This window comes from Canis aureus, chromosome 12 (genome assembly GCF_053574225.1).
Source record: "Canis aureus isolate CA01 chromosome 12, VMU_Caureus_v.1.0, whole genome shotgun sequence".
Taxonomy (NCBI): Eukaryota; Metazoa; Chordata; class Mammalia; order Carnivora; family Canidae; genus Canis; species Canis aureus.
In genome coordinates this window covers 51,299,351-51,319,169 of record NC_135622.1, presented here as the reverse complement: position 1 = coordinate 51,319,169, position 19,819 = coordinate 51,299,351, and the positions used below count along the sequence as shown (strand labels likewise).

Here is a 19,819-nt window from a genome sequence, read left to right as displayed (position 1 = left end):
TTCCAGAGCTGATCTATCCCCTTTTCCCCCAAGCAACAATCCATATAGACCCCCAAATAAGTTATTTATTCCTGAAATGACTTGATCTGGCATCGGCCAGCCTTCTATAACCTCCTGTGTATGAAAGAGAGAAATGGATGGCTTGGACAACATCAAAGTGTTGTTTTACTTTCCATATAGTCATTAACTTTAAATGTTCCCAAACTAATAGTCCAAGACATTGTAAAGAGGTAATAAGTTCAAAGGAACATGAAACATAAAGCAGAACTCCAGAGTCATTTGAAAGTATTTTCTGTAAATGTGTGCAAGCTTTCAAGGCTGCTAGGCAAAGGAACCTGGATCGGCATTTTGGCTAGTGCTGAAAAGAATTTTCCCCAAGTGGAGTGTGTAAGCGAGTTGCCAGGCCAACCTCTTTGAGAGCAGAAGCATGTCTTTAGAGGATCTGCTGTTCCAGAGAATGCTGCACTGAGCTGGCTCATTCTTCCTCCAATTAAAGGGCAATTTGTCTCTTTTTAAAAATCTCTCTTCCCTTGTTTGGATCTAGGTGTTCCAGGTCACTTAGGGAGGGTTGGTCTACTGCTCTACAAAATAGGATGTTTCTGTATAAGAGAAAATTACAAATGGATTAAGTTATATAAACTGAATATCCAAGTTCCTGTTATAAAATCTCTAGTCACTGAGATAAAGAGTGTGGGGTGGGAGGTCAGAGCCCTACATACTGCTCTGAGACATCAGAGCTAAGACTGTTATTTTTATTATTTATTTTTTGTTGTAGACAAAACACATCCTTTGAGAAGCCACCAGTGAATGGAATATCCCATGAGCAGACTTGCTTCGGAAGCCGTCCACGGAGATGAAGTGCTTCTGCTCTTGCTCACACCTTTAGAGTCTCCGTTTGCCCTCACATTGGACAAGTGTAGATTTTGCATTCTAGCCTAACATCCGGGGCAGAGATTTGCAATCATTAACATCTGTTTCTTTTATTTCAAATAAGAAACAATGAAATTCGAGACTATTTTGTTATATTTTTCTTTACATACTTTCTTTTCCTCTTTCATTACATACAAACTTCTTCTATATATTCATTATCACAAGAAGCCAATTAGGTCTTAAATAGACATTTAAATCCTGTTCCGTAACTTTCATAAGAGTTAAAGTTTTCATTGAGTTTATGTCCCAGGATTTAGTTAACCACTGCCTATAACTGGATTTTTAAATTGGTTCCAAACTGTTCTTCATTAATGATAAGTCAGCAATGAACATTTTGAGATATGAATGCGTTTCTTCTGTCAAGGGGAGGATGTCATTAGGATGGAACCTTTCTAATGGGATTATCAGGTTGAAATGCTTGACCGTTTTTATAGCTCTTGATAGTGGTATGTATGTTGTTTTCCAAAATGCTTTTGCTCAGTTGCAGTATTTACCTGGCATTGCTCAGGCACCATTTCACTATACCCACACCCACATGGGGCCTGGTAAGAGGGAAATAGTAAGCATCCCAGAGATGTCAAACTGTAGTAATCACTGACCAAACCCAAAAAGTATGACAAGCTGAATTCAGTCAAACTGAAAATTATGTACAGATACAACCTAATACGGGTCTCCCTTTTGTTGTTTTCTAATCATCTTATTTTTAAAAAAATATATTATATGAAAATATATGACTCATTACAACACATTTTGAAATTTGGAGAAAAAGAAAATAAGTATCACTAATATTGCTACCACCAGGATAAGATATCATTGACATTTTGGAGTAACTCTGATTATTGTTCTATGCACATATTTAAAAAACACAAAAATATAATCGAACAAAACATGCGAAGTTTCAGTCTTTTATTTTTCATTAAATATGAGAATATAAACAATGCATATATGGTAAACATTTTTATCACATATCAATTGTAATGACTATTTAAGTTTATTATATAAATATATAAAATATCCTGTGGTTAGTCATGTCATGTATTTCAATTTTTTATCTACTACCATTTATGTTGCAGTGGTAGTTACCATTCTAGTGGTTATATCTTAGCACAAACCTGTGATAGTACCTTAAAGACATTTTAAAAGAATTTCTGGATAAAAATGTAAGTGCATTTCTAAGGCTTGTGACAAGTATTCACAAATTGCCCTCCAGAAATGCTACCCTGCCGAAGTGTATGAGATGATCTATTTTCTAGACACTCACCAATATAGCACAGCATCATTTTACAACCAATCATTTTAAATTTGATGAATTAACATGATAATGCTTGAGACCCCCAAATAAGTTATTTATTCCTGAAATGACTTGATTAATATGCATTTTTATCGTTTGTGAATTTAGCCATTTGTTTTCTCATATTTTAATATGTATATTTTAAGGGTGTGTTCATGCTCTTTCTTATTTTCTTATTGCTCACTCTTCTATTTAGCCTTCTAAATAGCCACCGAGAAGAATGATCTTCAGGTTGTTATGAGCACCTGGCGTCCTACATAATGTGGATATTGGCTATTGGGACACCCCATATCTTCTCACCTTTTTCCTACTGAGATTCTGGCCCTGAATCCCTGAAGTGCTCTGTGATTCTCTGCTGGCTTATTGCATTGAATTAATGCTGGACTTGAGATTGAAGAGGCAGGAAATTCTGAATTTATCCTGGGGAGTGGCACATAATACCTACGTAAGGAGTGTCAGGAGACCTGAAAATGAACTTGTGCTAGATCATGCAAGGTCTTCGATGCCAGGAGTTTTAGATTCTTTTCCGTCAGCAATAGGGAGCCATTGAAGAGTTTTGAGTGGAAGAGAAGAAAAGATGTGTTTCAGAGAGTATCCAGGAGATGGCACCATTGTAACGTGTCTTTTGCCTGAGAGCTTCTAGCTACTTGAGCTTTGCAGGTAAAGTCCACATGTGAAAATGTACCTTCCCTGAAGCATTCAGACTAAAATGGTCTAGATTATTCTAGTGGACTAGACTCAGATGGGTTTTCTTAAAAGGCGCAAGAACTCTTACACAACAACTCTGTCCTTTTCTTATATGACATACTTATTTAAATCCACCCCCCTACCAACCAGACCCTGCTTTTCGATTTATGTACATCTAGACAGTCATTTTCTGCCATTAACTTCTTCAAAATGCTTGAGTGGTAATGACAGACTATTGATTATTGAGTATTTCAAGGTATATGAGAAAATTCGGTAACTCCTCTATTACTCTAAGAGGCTTCTAAATTTTTTCATTCTCTTTGTCATTTGATTCAACTTACTTGAAACATCTCTACTTACATGAAAAAAGAAGACTCAGTACAAAATATGAGAATCCAAATGTTTTTCACTGAAGCCTCAGTGGATCCCCAATGAGAGACAAGCAAGGCACATGTTTGTAGTTGGGAATCTGGCAGTAAGGAGCTTGAGGGCTGATGGTCAAGATGTTCTGGTTCAGAAGTTAGAAAATAAATAATTCCTGAGAGGAAGGATTCTTAGGCTCTGGGCAGCTGATACGGCAATAAAATAAATAGGCAGTAAAACACACTTCCTGTTTTGAGAGTTCACATTTCATATTGGCAAAGCGCATCTCTTAAATTCAATCTCATGCTTCCATAAATAAACCTGGCACCTTTTTAAACACTTTTCCATCTGCTTCAGAATGAGGAGTGCATTATTGAATACACCTCAGGGAGTCCCAGAAATGGGAATAGACTACTTGTGAGGAACACACCATTGCAGTTGGCCTTGGCCCAGAGAAGCCATCAGGAGAGTGTTTGAGTTCAAACCATTGTAACAAGACCCTGAGGGTGTTTCCCCACCCCCTTTGCTTCTACTTGAGGTTGTCACGGTGGGAGCTTCGCACCAGGAGGAGCCAGGAACCTTCTCAGGTTGAGTCAGGGTTAGGCACATGTTTGCAGGATTCTTTTCTTTAATACCTGGGCTAATCCTTATTCAGTTCCCGACACCTTGTTCCAACATATTAATTCAGTTTCCTAGGGTGCATGGGGGAGCCCATCATCCACCTTTCTTATAGCCCAGAGGTCTGATGTACAGAGCAAAGAAGTATTCAGGGAAATCCTAGGGTTTGTGGTAATCAACTGTGCTCATCATCAGTTCGATGCTGGAAAGCACAGATTGGTGTCACAGAGAAAGGATTCAAGTCCTCATTTTGTTATTAACTGTGGGATCTTTGACAGGTAGGTGTGATCTTTGACTTGTATCCTTAGAGTCTTATAAGACAAAGTAAAGTAAAACCCATGAAATCAATTGGCATGCTGCCTGGCACCAAATAAACAATCCACAGATACTAGCTATTTTTCTTATTTGATTTTCCCAGGTAATCTTTGTGAACCAGAAACTGGGAACAGACTCTGCCTGGCTCAGGCGGCCAGCAGACAGAGTTATCATTCAGCATCTACATTTACCATTTGGGGCCATTCTTAAATATTGGATACTTTCCTAAAATTTTTTTTTTACATCATATAATCTAACCTTTACAGTAAACCTTAAATATTAAAATTTTAATTTAATATTATTATTGTCTTATACACAGAAGATCAGAAATACTAAATGTTACCAAATGTGAAATGCCACTGGTTGGAAGGTGTGTCATTTTTTAAATTAACTATCACAAAAGGAAATTAAAAACCTTGATAATTATATAACGGTAAGACTTCATCAGTTGCAAGACATTGGAATTTCAGAGACTTTTAAAATAGAGGGGGAAATGTGCCTTTAAAATCAATGAACTGGGCAGTCCAGGTGGCTCAGTGGTTTAGCACTTCCTTTGGCCCAGGGTGTGATCCTGGAGACCAGGGATGAGTCCCACATCAGGCTCCCTGCAGGAGCCTGCCTCTCTCTGCCTGTGTCTCTGCCTCTCTCTCTCTCTCTCTCTCTGTGTGTGTCTCATGAATAAATAAATAAATATTTTTTAAAAATTAAAAAAAAATAAAACCAATGAACTATATAGTAAGGAACTTGCCCAATCTCATGCGGAGTTGGCGGCAAAACTAGAATTTTAGTGCAAGGGACACCAGAGACTCCCAAGGTTTTTCTCCAAGTCACTGTTTATTCATCCTTATCAGTCCGTTTCACACCCAGCGGGTCTTGGAGCAGCTCTGCCCTCCTCTGGAAGCCCCGATCTGCTGCCCCAGGGCTTCCAGAGAGAGCCTCCAACTTGTGCTACCACTGGTTCCATGATGCTCCAGTTCTGAGCTCCTTGAACATGGAGAGCCAGACACACAGGAGTTTGGCTCACTGGTGCGGGCGCTGGTGGCTGGGCATTTCAGAAGTGAGTAGGAAGCAGGAGCTGCTGAGCACTTCATTGGTGCTGCCTAAAGTCCTTGAGTGGCACCGAGTGTTCAACAAATGATCTCATTATTGCATCACTGTTGCTGTCAGCTTGCTAGCCTGTGATTAAAGTGGGCTGTGATTGGAGTGGGTTTTCGGCACTAGGGGATCCCCTTATCTCTGGCAGACACAGGCTTGTCTTTCTCTTTGAATATCTGGGACTGTGAGTACTCTCAAATTCCATGTGACTCTCAGTATTCCATCTTTTTGACTTTTGTGCTTTGAGGGAATAAATTGCTTCTACCCCCTCATTGATTCTGTTAAGATGGCAGGGAGAGGATTAGAACTTGGGTGGCAAATTCCGAAACAAGAGGTCTTAAGATTAAAAAAAAAAAGTAAAAGCTTTATTAATATAGAATGGCAACACAGAAACAGGTTGTACACTTGCATTTCATCTCACTCACAAATTTACCAGAATTAAAAAGTGAATATGAAATTATATTGCCTTTCAGAAAAAATGCAATTAGATTAAATCGGATTTCCGATTCTACCACTTTGGCAAGTCAGATCTTGCTAAGCGTCAGTCTTGCCATCTATCATTCAGAGAGTTGAATTAGATTCTCTTTCTAATCCTTCTTGGTCCCGACATTCCAATTCTCTGACACGTCTCACCTTACTGGGTTGGGCACCAATTATTATTGATTGCATCATTTCTTTTTTAAATTTTTTAATTTTTATTTTATTATTTTTTTATAGACTTATTTTTTATTGGTGTTCAATCTGCCAACATATAGAATAACACCCAGTGCTCATCCTGTCTGATTGCATCATTTCTGTCTGCATAAACAGAAATGACTTGGGGATCACAACATTTTCACACCTTTCGTGGTATCACTGGAATCCTGAAATAGCCCAGGATCTCATCAAAGGCAATGTCCCTTAACATTTGCTTCAGAAAACCTGGTCACTGTGCTTTCCCACAGATGATCACAGAGCATTCTCCATCTATGCTTACACAGCCTTGACAAGGATTCTGATCCAGCAACATGAGTACAAGAACCACAGAGTAACCTCCTGCCATGGTGCTCTGGACCAGCCTGGACCTCTGGAGGCCATAGGACATCTTCCCTGAGGCTTCATGCAAAGCTTGACTTGTGCCCAATTTTCATCTCCCTTCTGAGGTCCCACCATGCCTTTGCACATGATTCTATCCTGGTGTGTGTGGTTGTCCATTTACACAGTGGTTTCCCCAAACAGTGTCAGCTGCTTGCAGCTTCAAAAACCACCGTTATCTCTGGATCCACAGAATCGACATGGTGCCTGGCACTACTGTGCAGATTAAGTGAACCCCTAAATATGAGGTAACCCTTGGTGGCATGGATGAGAGGAAGGGGCTTCCTCAGGATAGGTATCATGGGAACACTGCTGTGGGAAGAAGAAGGAAGACTTCAGAAGCAATTCCTAGATTATTTTCTACCTTTCTCCTACCTGCTTTTGGGTCCTGTGTTTGTGTATGTGTGTTAATTTGACTGGGATTTCTCTTGCATTCTTGTCTCCAGGATGCTATGAGTGCATGTAGTACACGTCTCGAGAATTCGTTATCCAGCGTAGTGTGTTTATGTTGTAGTTCAGGATTTGCCTTTTGTTTTACTAAGTATTGACATCATGCTTCCCTGGAAGGAATTATCACTCTCTTTGAGAAGTTGTAGCAAAGGTCTTTTTATTTTTATTTTTTTAATAGCTTTGGATCTTCTTTTACCTCCTTTCAATTGGCTTCTCAAACAATGCTTAAATTATCCCACCATCTCCCTCTTTGACCTCTGCTTGCCTTTGTTTAATTTTTCCCTTATTTTCTCTGAGGATAAGGAATCCCCTTATTTTATCATCAACTTCTTTAAAAGATCTTTTTTGATTAACTTAGTTATTTTAATACTTGAGTCATCTTGGCAATTCATCATTTATCCATGCTGCAAGTTCTTCTGATTTATTACCAGCCTTTGTAAGGCACATTTTCCCTTGTTCCCCACCCCCAGATTAATCCAAACCCATCTGTGAAAGTTGTTCCCGGACAGTTGGAACATTCCTATTTACTTGCTCCCTGTAGTGGCTGTAGGCAAAAGCTCTGGTACCCTGCCAGCCTTGCCCAGGGTGGCTGGTCAACCTACTTTAGCCTTCCTTGGATGCTGGCACTGCCAGGTGTGGGAAATATGAAGAGTGAAAAGAGTAGCATCTTCCTGGGTAGCATGCGGACTGTCCAAGTTCAGGAGTTAGGGCAAGTTTCCAGGTCAGAGATGCACCTCAGGCCATTGGATGCAAAGTGTGTATGATGCCAGCATCTGTCCCATTCTGTGAGCACACCCTGTCCACAGCCCATAACATACAGAAAACATCAGTCCTTTTGATCCAAGAACTGCATCAAATCATTTTGACCCTTTGAGGAAGATATGTAACCTGGGCCAAGTGGAGCCAGATGACTTCTTTTATTACCAGAGCATAAAGCAATATTAAATGATTTCATGAGTTGCAGCCAGAACATCTGTTATTAAACATTAGAAATCTGATTTATTCAATTATAACAAATTGGCACTCTGCCCTCTCTAAACAAATGCCTTGCCTTTGGGGCAAGAAAGTGTTGTTTGTCAGTTTTCTTTTTGAACATACCATCCTTTCCACATGTCATACGACTGCTCCTCTTTTCTCTGAGAGATGGCGTCCCTATCGAGGACAAGAACTTCCCTGGGCAGAGGAGTGGCAGAGGATATGCTCTACTGTTTCAAGGGGCAATGTAGTAGATAGGGAGCCATAAGGCCCCAGAAGGCAGACAGGTTGTCATAGGCGGGAAGAGAGCACAAAGGAGGGAATGCTCTTACATAGAACTCTGAAGGCTGGGATCCTGTGGTGGCTCAGTGGTTGAGCATCTGCCTCTGGCCCACGGCATGATCCTGGAGTCCTGGGATCGAGTCCCACATCGGGCTCCTTACATGGAGCCTGCTTCTCCCTCTGCCTGTGCCTGTGCCTCTCTCTCTCTGTGTGTCTCTCATGAATAGGTAGATAAAATCTTAAAAAAAAAAAAAAAAAAAAAAACTCTGAAGGCTATAAAACTGATCCATGGAGCTGCAAAGCAAGTGGGTTCTGTGTCTGTGCCTAACTCCTCCAAGTTGACCCAATTTTTCCTTCAGCTACCACTCCAGCAGCCTTATTGGCACACTGTTCTATTCCATATAGCTGCCATCCCCAGACTTTGGAGAAAATTCTGCTCTTGAGTTCTTTATTTATCACAGATAATATAATATTTATCCGAGAAATGAGGACATCCAATCCTTGGGACATTAGCCTTTTGCATTGATCAGAGTAGTACATGGAAATTATGGTATTCTACTGGTGGGATTTCAGACTGTAGTCGTCAGGTAAGTGTTGCTGGGTGTTGGAGCTGGCAAAAGGGGCAAAAGGAGAAAATCCCTTGGAATATAAGGGCTTCTCAGAGTAATCCAGAGTCATCCATTCATTTTATGGTTCGTTTACATATCACTAACTAATTGGTTTTCAGACACGTACCTGTGCTAGTCACTGTGTTAAGTGTTGGGAAATGGACAATAAAAGTTAGAGAAGAGTTGATCCGTTAACTCAAGAAATCCACAATCCGATAAGAAAAGTACGATGCTGGCACAAACTTAAGGAGAAACTTATGAGTCATGGGAGAGTCACAGATAAAGGATCAGGGAAAGTTAAAGGGGAAAGAAAGAATACTTGAATGTTCCAGGAAGGGTTTCATGAGGGATGTGGAATTTGTGCTTGGCCTCAAGGCAGGATAGGGTGCTGGAAAACAGAAAGGAGAGACAGCACTTCTCATAAAAAGAACTCGTGGCTGGAAACAAGGCATAGGTATAGGGCACCATTAAGGCATGTTCGAGTATTGGCAAACACTTGGTTCCCTGAAACCCACAGTCCAAATGGAGGACTACTGGGAGATGAAGTTGGAGGACAGATTGGTGTCTATCTTGAAGGTCTTTATGTGCCTTGGCAAAGGTGTATTCAGTTGGCTGAAGCATTCTGACTGTGCAAATGGCAGTGCAATTCAAGAAAATTAATCTAAGACCATGAATAAATTGCAGTAGAGACACCTGGAAAAAAATGCAGTTGAGAGAGAATAAAAACTTGCACTGGAGTAATTGGAATGGAGAAGAAGAGATGCACAGAGATTGACAACAGAGGTGCTGGTATGCTTTCGAGAGCTACGTGTTGTTATCAAAAGAGTGTGGGGCTTGGAATCAGACAGACTCTAAGATGACCTTCAGTTTGTTTTCACTCAGAACTATCTGGAGTAAGTCACAACTTTTCCAGGCCTTCCTGTCTTCCTTCCCAGCAATGCCCACTTGCATGTGTTATCCAAGGCTCATCTTATCCGGCCTGGGTTGTGGCAAGGCTCAGGTGCGATAATATATGTGGGAACACTTCATAAAGTCTGAAAAAACAAACCCAGAAGTTCATTGTGGTTACTTAGGTACTACCTGGATTTGTGGCATGAACAGAAGTGAAGGATCTCAGATGAACCTTGGGTTTTTGTACCAGGATGACTCTGAAGGTAGAGAGTCATATGTGGAACATGAAGGAGGAAGGGAAAGGAGGGTCCCCACTCACCTGGTACTTCAAAATAAACTCCAGCTGGATAAACATTACACTGTTAACTTGAAACCACTGAAGGGTATTTTATAACGTAACCACTGAGAAATTCTACCTAAGAATCAAGGGAAGCTTGAAACCAAAAAGGAAAAATATTAATATATTGGGCTGAACTAAAAATTACAACTTCTTTTTTTTTAAGATCTACTTATTTATTTGAGGTACAGTCAAGAGGAGGGACAAAGGGAGAGGGGGAGAGAAAGAATCTTCAAGTTGACTCCCTACTGAGCACAGACTGTCAAAGGGCTCGATCCCAAGACCCTGAGATCATGACCTGAGTCGAAATCAAGAGTTGGAGGCTTAACCCACGTGACCGAATGGGTTAAACTCTCAGGTTGTGATGTGGAGCCCTACATTGGATCCCACACTGGGCTCTGCACCGGGCGTGGAACCTGCTTAAGATTCTCTTTTTCCCTCTCCTCTACCCCTCCTTCCTCTAAAAAAAAAGAAAAAAAAAGAAAGAAAAGAAAAGAAAAGAACAGGAAGAAAAGAAAAAAGATACGATAACTTCTACATAACAAAAAGTAATAAATAGTATTGGAAGGTAAATAGTAAGCAGGAAAACTTGTTGGCCAAACAGGTGACTGACATTGAATAGATTTCTGAACACTTAAGAGGTTTACAAAACAATTAAAAGCATGAATGAGTGGCCACATAGAAAAAGAGGCAAAGGATGTAAATGAATAATTTATAAAAGGGGAAATACAAATGATGATCAACATATGAAAGAAAACCAATTATATCTTAATCAAAGATATTCAAATAAAATAAAGGGGTTTTTTTTCCTTGCTATATTGGGGATTCAATTAAAAAGATTGAGAATAATGTTTTTATGAAGGGTTGAGAAATGATTACTAATGTGTATTATTTGGGGTGTGGTTGAAATACGAAATATAGCAGTCTTTGTGGTGCTCAATTTGATGACTCACATTAGTAGGTATGGTGATGTATCCTTTCAGCAATCAGACCCACATCTGAGACTTTACGTGAAGAAGACAGATATATAGATGTGCAAATATAGATAAGTAAAGATGGTTCTTGCACTGTTTAAATTGGCAAATAATAGAAACAAATATTCATTAAATTAGGTGCATAAACTATGATATACCTAAAATTACCTTTAGCTTCTAAGGTTGATAACATGGATCTTTATTTATTTAAATGTAAAACTGTTCACATATTATTGAGTGAAGATGTGTAGTATTATCCCACTTAATTATAATATTACATGTACCTAAATATACCTAAATGTACATGTTTGTTTGTTTATGTATTGATACAAGACATACCTAGAGAGAAGTTCATTAAAATGTTACCAGTGTTTTTCTCTGGATCATAAGAATCCTGGTACATTTTTCTTTGTTGTTTCAACGTTTAAATTTTTAAAACATTTTTTGCCGGAACAACCACATTTTAAAAGAAAATACATAAAATAAATTAAGAGAAGAACCCAAAGAAGGAGAGAGGAAATAAAGGAGAGAAGGAGGGAGGGAAGAAGAGAAGAAAGAGGAGAAGGAGGTGTATTAAAATGTATACATGAGGTTTTAATTTATGGAGATGACTGAATGCCTATATGGAGAGACCAATGCGTTGAAATAAAAGCTTCTTACATACAATTTTCAAGATAAGGAGCCACACCATGTCACACAAGGTCACAAAAGGAAGCATCAGATTTTTCCAGAAAGCAAAAGAAGTACAGAGGAGAAACCATGATCCAGAGCCTTTCCTGGGCTTTCTGAAGGCAAAACAGGGCAGGGCAGGACAGGAGAAGCAATTCATGTCTGGTGGTTGGACTAATGTCTACAGGCTCTGGGATATCGAAGCAGTCTCTAGCTACCTGGTACCTGGCCCTGGCTTGATTCAGGACAGGGGAAATGCTGGCTTGCTGCGTGTGAGTTAGATGAAGGAGGTGGCTGGGGGATGCACTCAGGATCGGTTGGTTTGCGTGTGAAAGGTATGTTTGCAGGCAAGTTGTTTATTAGCTCTAGGAATTAACTAGTCCTGGAAAGGGCAGTATCTTCCTGGCCAGCTAGCTGCCCCCCTACACACACCTAATGTCAAAACATCATAAAATTTCAAACATGATTAATACAGGAGTGGGTGAATGGATAAAGGGAGAGAATGAATAGTTTGTGGGAGAAGGCCTTGAGAAGGTGGAAATGATGGATTCTGAGGGTAAATGTGGGGCAGGGGGTGGATCTCTTGCTTTGATCTCATAGAAAGGCAAGGCTTCCTCCAAGGATGAAGGGAAGAAGATGTGAGAAGCTACACTAGCTTCTGCTATACAAAGAGAGAGGCAAAAGGAACCCATCCTCAGATGACGTCAATTTTAGCAAAAAAGTAGCCTAAGTTATTTCTAGAAAATTATCAGGATAAAATTTGGAAAAGAATTAGAAAAAAAATGAGGTGGTTTTAAACAGTTTTTGGAGAAAATTCAGCATGTGATTTTCTAGGTGTGAATAAAAGTATATCCATTAGGATCCAGTGAGGGTCATATTCAGGCACAAAAAAAGAAAAAAACAAACAAACAAAAAAACAAAACCTGGGTTTTGACACAGGGTGAAGCTTGGATGTTTGCTCATCATGGAATAGACCTCTAGACTTTTTATCCTTACTTTTAAATATCAAATCCTTGAATAAAACAGTTTCTGCATCAGAAATTAGCTTCCCTTTTGGACCTGCCAAGATGATACAAGAACCTGTATTGTCTGCCATATGGGCAACTGTCTACCATGGTGATTGGCTCTTGAATCATTGTTAGCTGGAAGACCCACCCTTCTATGAGCCAACACCGCCCTCTACATATGCAGTGTAGGACATGGTAAATAAAAACCCACCTCCCAATGCCTGACATGACATGAGAAAGGGGTAAAAACACATTGTCTTATCACTTTCCCCAACATTCGATAGATATCCTGAACATTTTCACAGTTTTGTCTGTTTAAATCCTGCTCTGTAATGAAACCAGACCCCACATGGAATTCATATGGGCAGGAAATAAATTTGTTAATGAATGAATGAATGATTCCATTCTTTATTTCAATAGAGTTTTACTACAATATAGAAGATGACCTAATTATCATTGCTTTCTCTCTTTGTGCTTGGTTTAGTGACTGATGTCTCCAAATGCTTGAGTGAGGGCAGATGAAGGAGAGAAACATGAAACAGCCCCCAGATGTCAACTGATTGCACATGACAGCGCCTGGCTGTGTGAGGCGATAAATATATTCTGCCGACATCAGGCTGAGTAGCGCCAATGTGGACACATATTCAGAAAAACAACAAGCCAACGTGGTCATTTCTCTGGGCCTTGTCTCCTTTTTTTCCAACTCCACTGCATTCTTTACTCCTGATTTGGAGGCTATTTACAGTATATCTCAGGGAGCCAGCCCGCGGTGTTGACTCTACTTTCTTTTGGAAATATTAGAATTTGTCTCCTCAGGGAGTCAGAAGGATTGTTTGTTAGTTTAAAAATAAGTCATACATTTGATGATGATTGTGCAAGACTCTCTCCTCTTCCATGAAGTGTCCATCTCAGGGTTGGTGGAAAGGAAGAAGTCCACAGGGAGACCAGAGGCAGGACAGTTGTCTGTGGAGCACCATGTCTCTTATCTGGAGATGAAAGAGCCAAGAAAAGAAATATAACACGGAATAATACTGCAGGGTAACTGATTTTTTTTTTTTTTTTTTTTACCAAGAAATGAAGTCAAAAGGGAAAAGAATTCTCCATTAGTGGGAGGGGATTAATACTTAAGCCAACTTTTCCCATAGTTTCTCCAGTGGATTCTTTGAAATGAAAACAGCAGGAAAAGCAAGCAGGAGTTGTACAATCAATACCTACAAAGATCCAAAACAGAGATTTTGAAAGTTTCAGCCCAGTTGAATAACTGTCTCATTCTGTGTCATGTCATCTAGACACTGATCTGGACCTTTAGTCTGAATGTATGATCAGATTTTATGATCATTTCATGTTTGAATCACACAGATAATCCCCGCTTTTTTTCCAACCACACATTCTCTCTCTGAACTATCTTGTCCAAGCTCATAGCCCAACACCACATGTGGGATGATAAAACCTCACTTGTAAACTGTAGACTCCGTCTCCTTTCTGAGCTCTGACCATGTCTACAAAGGTATTCCTCATTGTCTCAGAGAGAACTTAAGCTTGTTCCCCAAACCAAATCCATCAGTTTGTGGCCTAAAACCAGTACCTCCGCCATCCTGATATCTTAGTAAATGGTCCCCAAGTCCCATCTTTCAAAGTCAAAAAATACCTGCACCACTACTAGAGTCATTGTCCTTAAGACTTGATCAGATCAGGTCTCTTTGAAAAAGAATGAAATACACATTTCAGTTTAGAATGAAGTCACAAGCTGTGCAGATTGTCTTTATTATCTCATTTGCATCTCCGGGGCATTCAATGCTGTTGGCTGCTGCCTCCTTCTTGGAACGCCTCCTTCATTCTTGTAACTTCCTACTCCTTCATCCATTCTCTTTGTGAGTTTCTTGTTTTGGCTCTTCTGTCTATTTCCCTGTAGTGATGCTATTCCCTGCTAAAGATATTAGGTAATCTCCTTTATCACTCTATATTAGAGTGCTTAAAAAACACCCTGAGGGCTTCCTATTTAGTAGATCCTGGATTTGTACTTTTGAGAAGTTTTCCAGGTGATTCTAGGTGGTTTGTGTAACACCATTTTATATCTAAGTTGCAAGGCAAACAAATGCAAGGTGATGCTATTTTATAGATGGAATGTATACTGTGCCTCTAAGCTGTGTTTTTCCTAATGGGACCAAATGGCTGAGACTGCCTAGATGTTCACCAAACCTATTTCCTCTTCTTCCAAGACATTCAGCTCCCTTGCAGTTCCTTGAAATCATGTGTCTGAGTTCTGGTTTGTGAATGGAAATTAATACACCCATAAAAACCTTCCATTTGTACTTCTCTGTGCTGTTTTCCTCTCCAGTTGTCTGAGTCAGTACCCATGGAACACTTGAAAGTCCTGAGCTGAAAGTTGCACAGTTCTGTTATCCTGGTTATTGACATACCGCATGGAAGAGGCTTTCCCTGCTGACCTCTTCACTTCAACTGGGACACAACTAAGAAAAAAATTTACACTGTGCCAAGCCATTGACTTTTAAGGGCAATTTGTTATAGCACCTGACATGTCACTAGCTAATATAGTTAGATAAAAGGTAATGATGGATCAGCCATTTCCATGGTGTATCTCAAGATCCAGGTACTCTTTGATCTCCCATGCCTCATGGCTTCCCAGTTACTGTAAAATTGCCCAGCTGAGGGGTTCTTAACTTTTCTTGTGCCATGGATACCTTTGGCTGCCTGGTGAATCCCATGGATAGTTTTCAGAAGAAAATATTTTTGAATGTTTAATTTTTAAGATTATTTATTTATTTATTTATTTATTTATTTATTTATTCATGAGAGACATACAGAGAGAAGCAAAGACATAGGCAGAGGGAGAAGCAGGCTCTCTGTGGGGAACCTGATGCAGGACTCAATTCCAGAACCCCGGGATCATGACCTGAGCCAAAGGCAGGCACTCAACCATTGAGCCATTCAGGTGCTCCTTCAATGTTTAAAATAAACCATACAGGGTTACAAAAGAAACCCATTTGATTGGCATCATTACCATAACCTTAAAAAATTAAAATTTAGGGGCACCTGGTGGCTCAGTTGGTTGAACACCCAACTCTTGGTTTTGGCTCAGGTCATGAACTCAGGGTCATGAGATTGACCCCCGGGTGGGACCCCACACTGGGCGGAGAGTTTGCTTGAGATCCTCTCCCTCTGATCTGACCTCCCCCCACCCCCGCTCCCCGTTCTCATGCTCTCTCTCTAAAAATAAACAAATAAATAATCTTTAAAAATTAAAAAAATAAACTCCCTTTCAAAAATAATTAAAATTTATGATACTGCTATGAACATGCTAAGAAGCAAAACATGTTTTACATGTTTACATTAAACATGTAAGCAAGCTAGAAGTGGAATTTTTACACACATATCAGTATGTGATGGTTGGCTAGTGTCACTTGCCCTGAATAAGAATATTGAACTGTGGGGTGGTCTTTGTCAAGGCAACACACATGTCGTTAGTCAATGTTGATTTTTTTGTTTTGATGGTTGCAAGTGTAGAAATCCCAATTCACAAAGGTATATTGAGGCATTTGAAATGAAAATTTCCATAGATGGTATTAAATGGCCAGGAGAGTCTTCTCTCAAGGAATACCAGAACTCTCCGAGGACTTTTGAGTTAGACTGATGCAGTAAGATTTCAGTTTTGCGATCAATGAGCTCATATTTGGCTAGATTAACATCTTTGATACAGTTTATATCTGAAACTGTTCGGTAACACATAATGAAAATGACTCATCCTTTTCCACATATTGATCAACAAACAATTGTAGAGAGAATGTATTGCAGATGTCTGGGTAACTAGTAGTTGGTGACTGAATGATACCTGGATTGGGGTTGCCCGAAAGCAATCTGGTAACATTGCCCAGGAACACTGTAATCACATGGGATCTTAGGTCTAGTAACTACTCTAGTTTTAAAGAATGTTGAAATATTGGCAATAACTGTAATATAATAGGGCAATATCCAGTTGTTACGGGTGAAAAGTCACAAATTCTGCTAATGTTCTTGTGGCTCATTGCCTACATTTATAATGAAAGAAATGTTCAATTTCAGTTAAAGTTATAGGGGGGAAAAGGTGTTTGTTTTCTCAAACAAGTTCCAGAATCCACTGAATTCTGCCTATGATCTTTTAGGGAAAGTGTGGCCTCCAGGTAGAAATCCTTACTCCAGTCCTTTAAGATAATATTGTGCAGATAAAGAAATCTTCCTTCTTGCCACACGATGTACATGTGGATGTGGCATCACGTGGCCAAGCATATATCCTGAAATGTGAAATAGTTCACTTTTCCTCCTTTTCCCTTAGTTGACACCTTATATATTTTTCCCTGCCCTGTCTTGTGGCTAGAAACCCCACCAAAAGGATGCATTGCTGGGACCCAAGCTTTAAGCCAGACCACATACACTACAGTATTGCCAGACATATAACATTCCATTGTCTGTTCAGTAGTGGCATTGGGGAATCTTCTTCAATTTTCTATCTTATTTCTCCCTTGAAAACAGCCTGGTTTTCTCATAGTTTTATACGAGCACCATATAAAATATAAAGAGGACTATGTAAAAGTGAGATGGAAGTAACTACCTATAGAGACACAAAAATACAAATAAACACACATGTTCACCATGCTTACCTTTCCTTAGTTAGGATAATTTTCTTAAGCATTAGGTTTAGTACATACACATATAGTGAGAAAGAGAGAGAAAGGAGAGAGAAAGAAATTGGCATTATCAGTGAATCAGGTTGCACATGGAAGACATCCACTAGAGGAGTGGAACTGAGTCCTGGCATCTGTGAATTTCTGCTACCTGGCTCAGTGAATGACACACAGAGTATGTAAATAAGTAAATGTTGGTTAAAGTGAGATAAAGTCTGCTAGTTTAGGGATAGTTTGTAAATATCTTGGATAGACATGTATCTAAAACAATTGGCACAATCTATTTTTTTTAATTTAAATTCAATTAGCCTGGGGATCCCTGGGTGGCTCAGGGGTTTAGAACCTGCCTTTGGCCTAGGGCGCGGTCCTGGAGTCCCGGGATCAAGTCCCGTGTCGGGCTCCCGGCATGGAACTTGCTTCTCCCTCTGCCTGTGTCTCTGCCTCTCTCTCTCTCTCTCTCTCTCTCTGTCTATCATGAATAAATAAATAAAATCTTTAAAAAATAAACAAAAATAAATTCAATTATACAACATATAGTACATCATTAGTTTCAGATGTAGAGTTCAGTTATTCATCGGTTGCATATAAGACCCAGTGGTTCAATCTGTTTTTAACTGAAATGAGTTTACTTGAATGCAATATAGTTTTTCAGTGATCCTGTAATCTTAGGGAAGTCACTTAAACTCTCCACAGCTCCCACAGCTCATTAACTAAATTGGTAAAACAAAGATAATAATGCCTACTCCTTAGAATTAAAGGATTAAATGAGTTAGCACTTAAAAAGATCTTAGAGAATGATACTTGGCACATAGTAGGCACTCTGTGTGAGCTATTATAATTATTGCTAGATGTAGTAGGATTCATAGTAGCAATCTCATCACTATAAAAAGTGCCAAGGAGTATTGAAATGCTCAGAATTTAATATTCTACTACAAAGTCTGGATCTTATTGCTTATTATGGTCTTGCATCTGTGTTTAAATTTGTTTTCTCCTTCACCTCATTGTCAGCCAGTTAGCCATCACCCTGAGTCACTCTAATAAGACTCCCTACTTCTAAAGATCCCCTCTAAATTGCACTTTGTGGGTGACACTAAGGGTGACAATGAACTTGGAATTGAGATAATGCAAGACTATTTGGGTTGTGAACAAAATAGTATTAAATAGATGGATCTGTATGCATCTCATAAATGCATCTGTTTACCTGATTGACTTTTATGATGACTATATCTAGATATCTGGAAGGATTCATTCTTTGCTAAATTAATGTGTCCACCTCATAAGTAAGGTAATGCTGTATGGTTACATGGGTACTGGCATCCCTTTCCTTTTATCCCCTTTATCATGATTACCTTCTCCATCCTCACTCCTGGTCATAGGCAATAAATTCTCTCAAAGCACCACCAGGTCGTGGTTGGAAAACAGTGAACTGGATGAAATAGAGGGTCAGCGGCCACTAAAATGTTCTATGATTTATACACATGACCAACTCCAGGCCTCAGGTATATGTAAAGATGAGCAGGATTGGCTAGACACCACAAAGGCATTTCTTTTCATGCTTTAGATTCCAACTTTAAAAAGTGATGATATTTCTTCTTGTCAACACATGGACATGCCTGATGTGACTGCTGGCTCCTGCTGGTGGGCAGAGGCAGAGCTGTGCCTTGGCCACATTGGTGAATGCACATTCAGCTCCTGTTTTAGTAGATGAGCAAATACCAGAATTTTGGGCTCTGCAGGTGGTTGTGTCATTCTTGATGTATTTCTTGCTGTCTAACCAGTTTGCAATATAAGGTTTATAAATCTAATCCTATAGTGGAGACAAGTTGGATGGGAGATTTTGTGTTTAGGAAGAATATACCTATGGGGCTTTTAAACTGAACACTATTGAGTTGTTTGTGTCACTGTTTTATGGTTCTGGATAGTCCATTCTAGCTGGACAAGATTTCAAGATTTATGATAACATCAGGCTAAAGAATGGTATATTTTTAACATGCTCACATATCACCTTGCAGCTGAGGGAGCCTTATCATGGTTCCTACTGCTTTGGCTGGACCAGTTTTCCTTCTGGCTTCTTGATCAGGTCTTTGTCTTAGGAATGAAAGCCTTCCCAGGATAAAGCTTAGCCTTCTTAATGCACATCAACAGAATGGCCAAACAAGAGGCATATTCCAAAGCAACAGGAGCATTTGCTTTGGGGAAGTATGGTGCAATGGGAAGTTCAAGGAAGTAGGAGTGGAATATGTTGACTTTAGCTCTCAACTCCATCATTGAGCTAGCCATGTGACTTGCCTTTATCAGGAGCCAGGATCTCTCTTGACACCAGTGTGGTAACCATGGAAGTGCATGACTCAGCTCTTTCTCAGGGAGAATATCTCCTGTGAGGATTCTGATGAGCTGATACCCCTGGCTGCCACACACTCAAGGTCTACAACAGCATTCTTGCCAAGGCCACACTCTTTTTGGGATGCTTCCAGGTAACAACTGAGCACATCAGAGATATAGAATGGGGCCATGCTGTATTCCTTCTTGCCTGGCCAGCATACTCAGAGTTGCACTGGAGTCTCAGCCTCTCCT

General features: G+C 39.7%; 1 long non-coding RNA gene across 1 annotated transcript; it reads left to right on the top strand.

The window, feature by feature from the left end:
• The first annotated feature begins 5,399 nt into the window (after positions 1–5,399).
• On the top strand, positions 5,400–13,242 carry LOC144281197 (uncharacterized). Its single transcript, XR_013349699.1, has 2 exons — positions 5,400–5,483; positions 13,051–13,242. It is a non-coding gene; the product is annotated as an uncharacterized LOC144281197 (long non-coding RNA).
• The last annotated feature ends 6,577 nt before the right edge of the window (positions 13,243–19,819 follow it).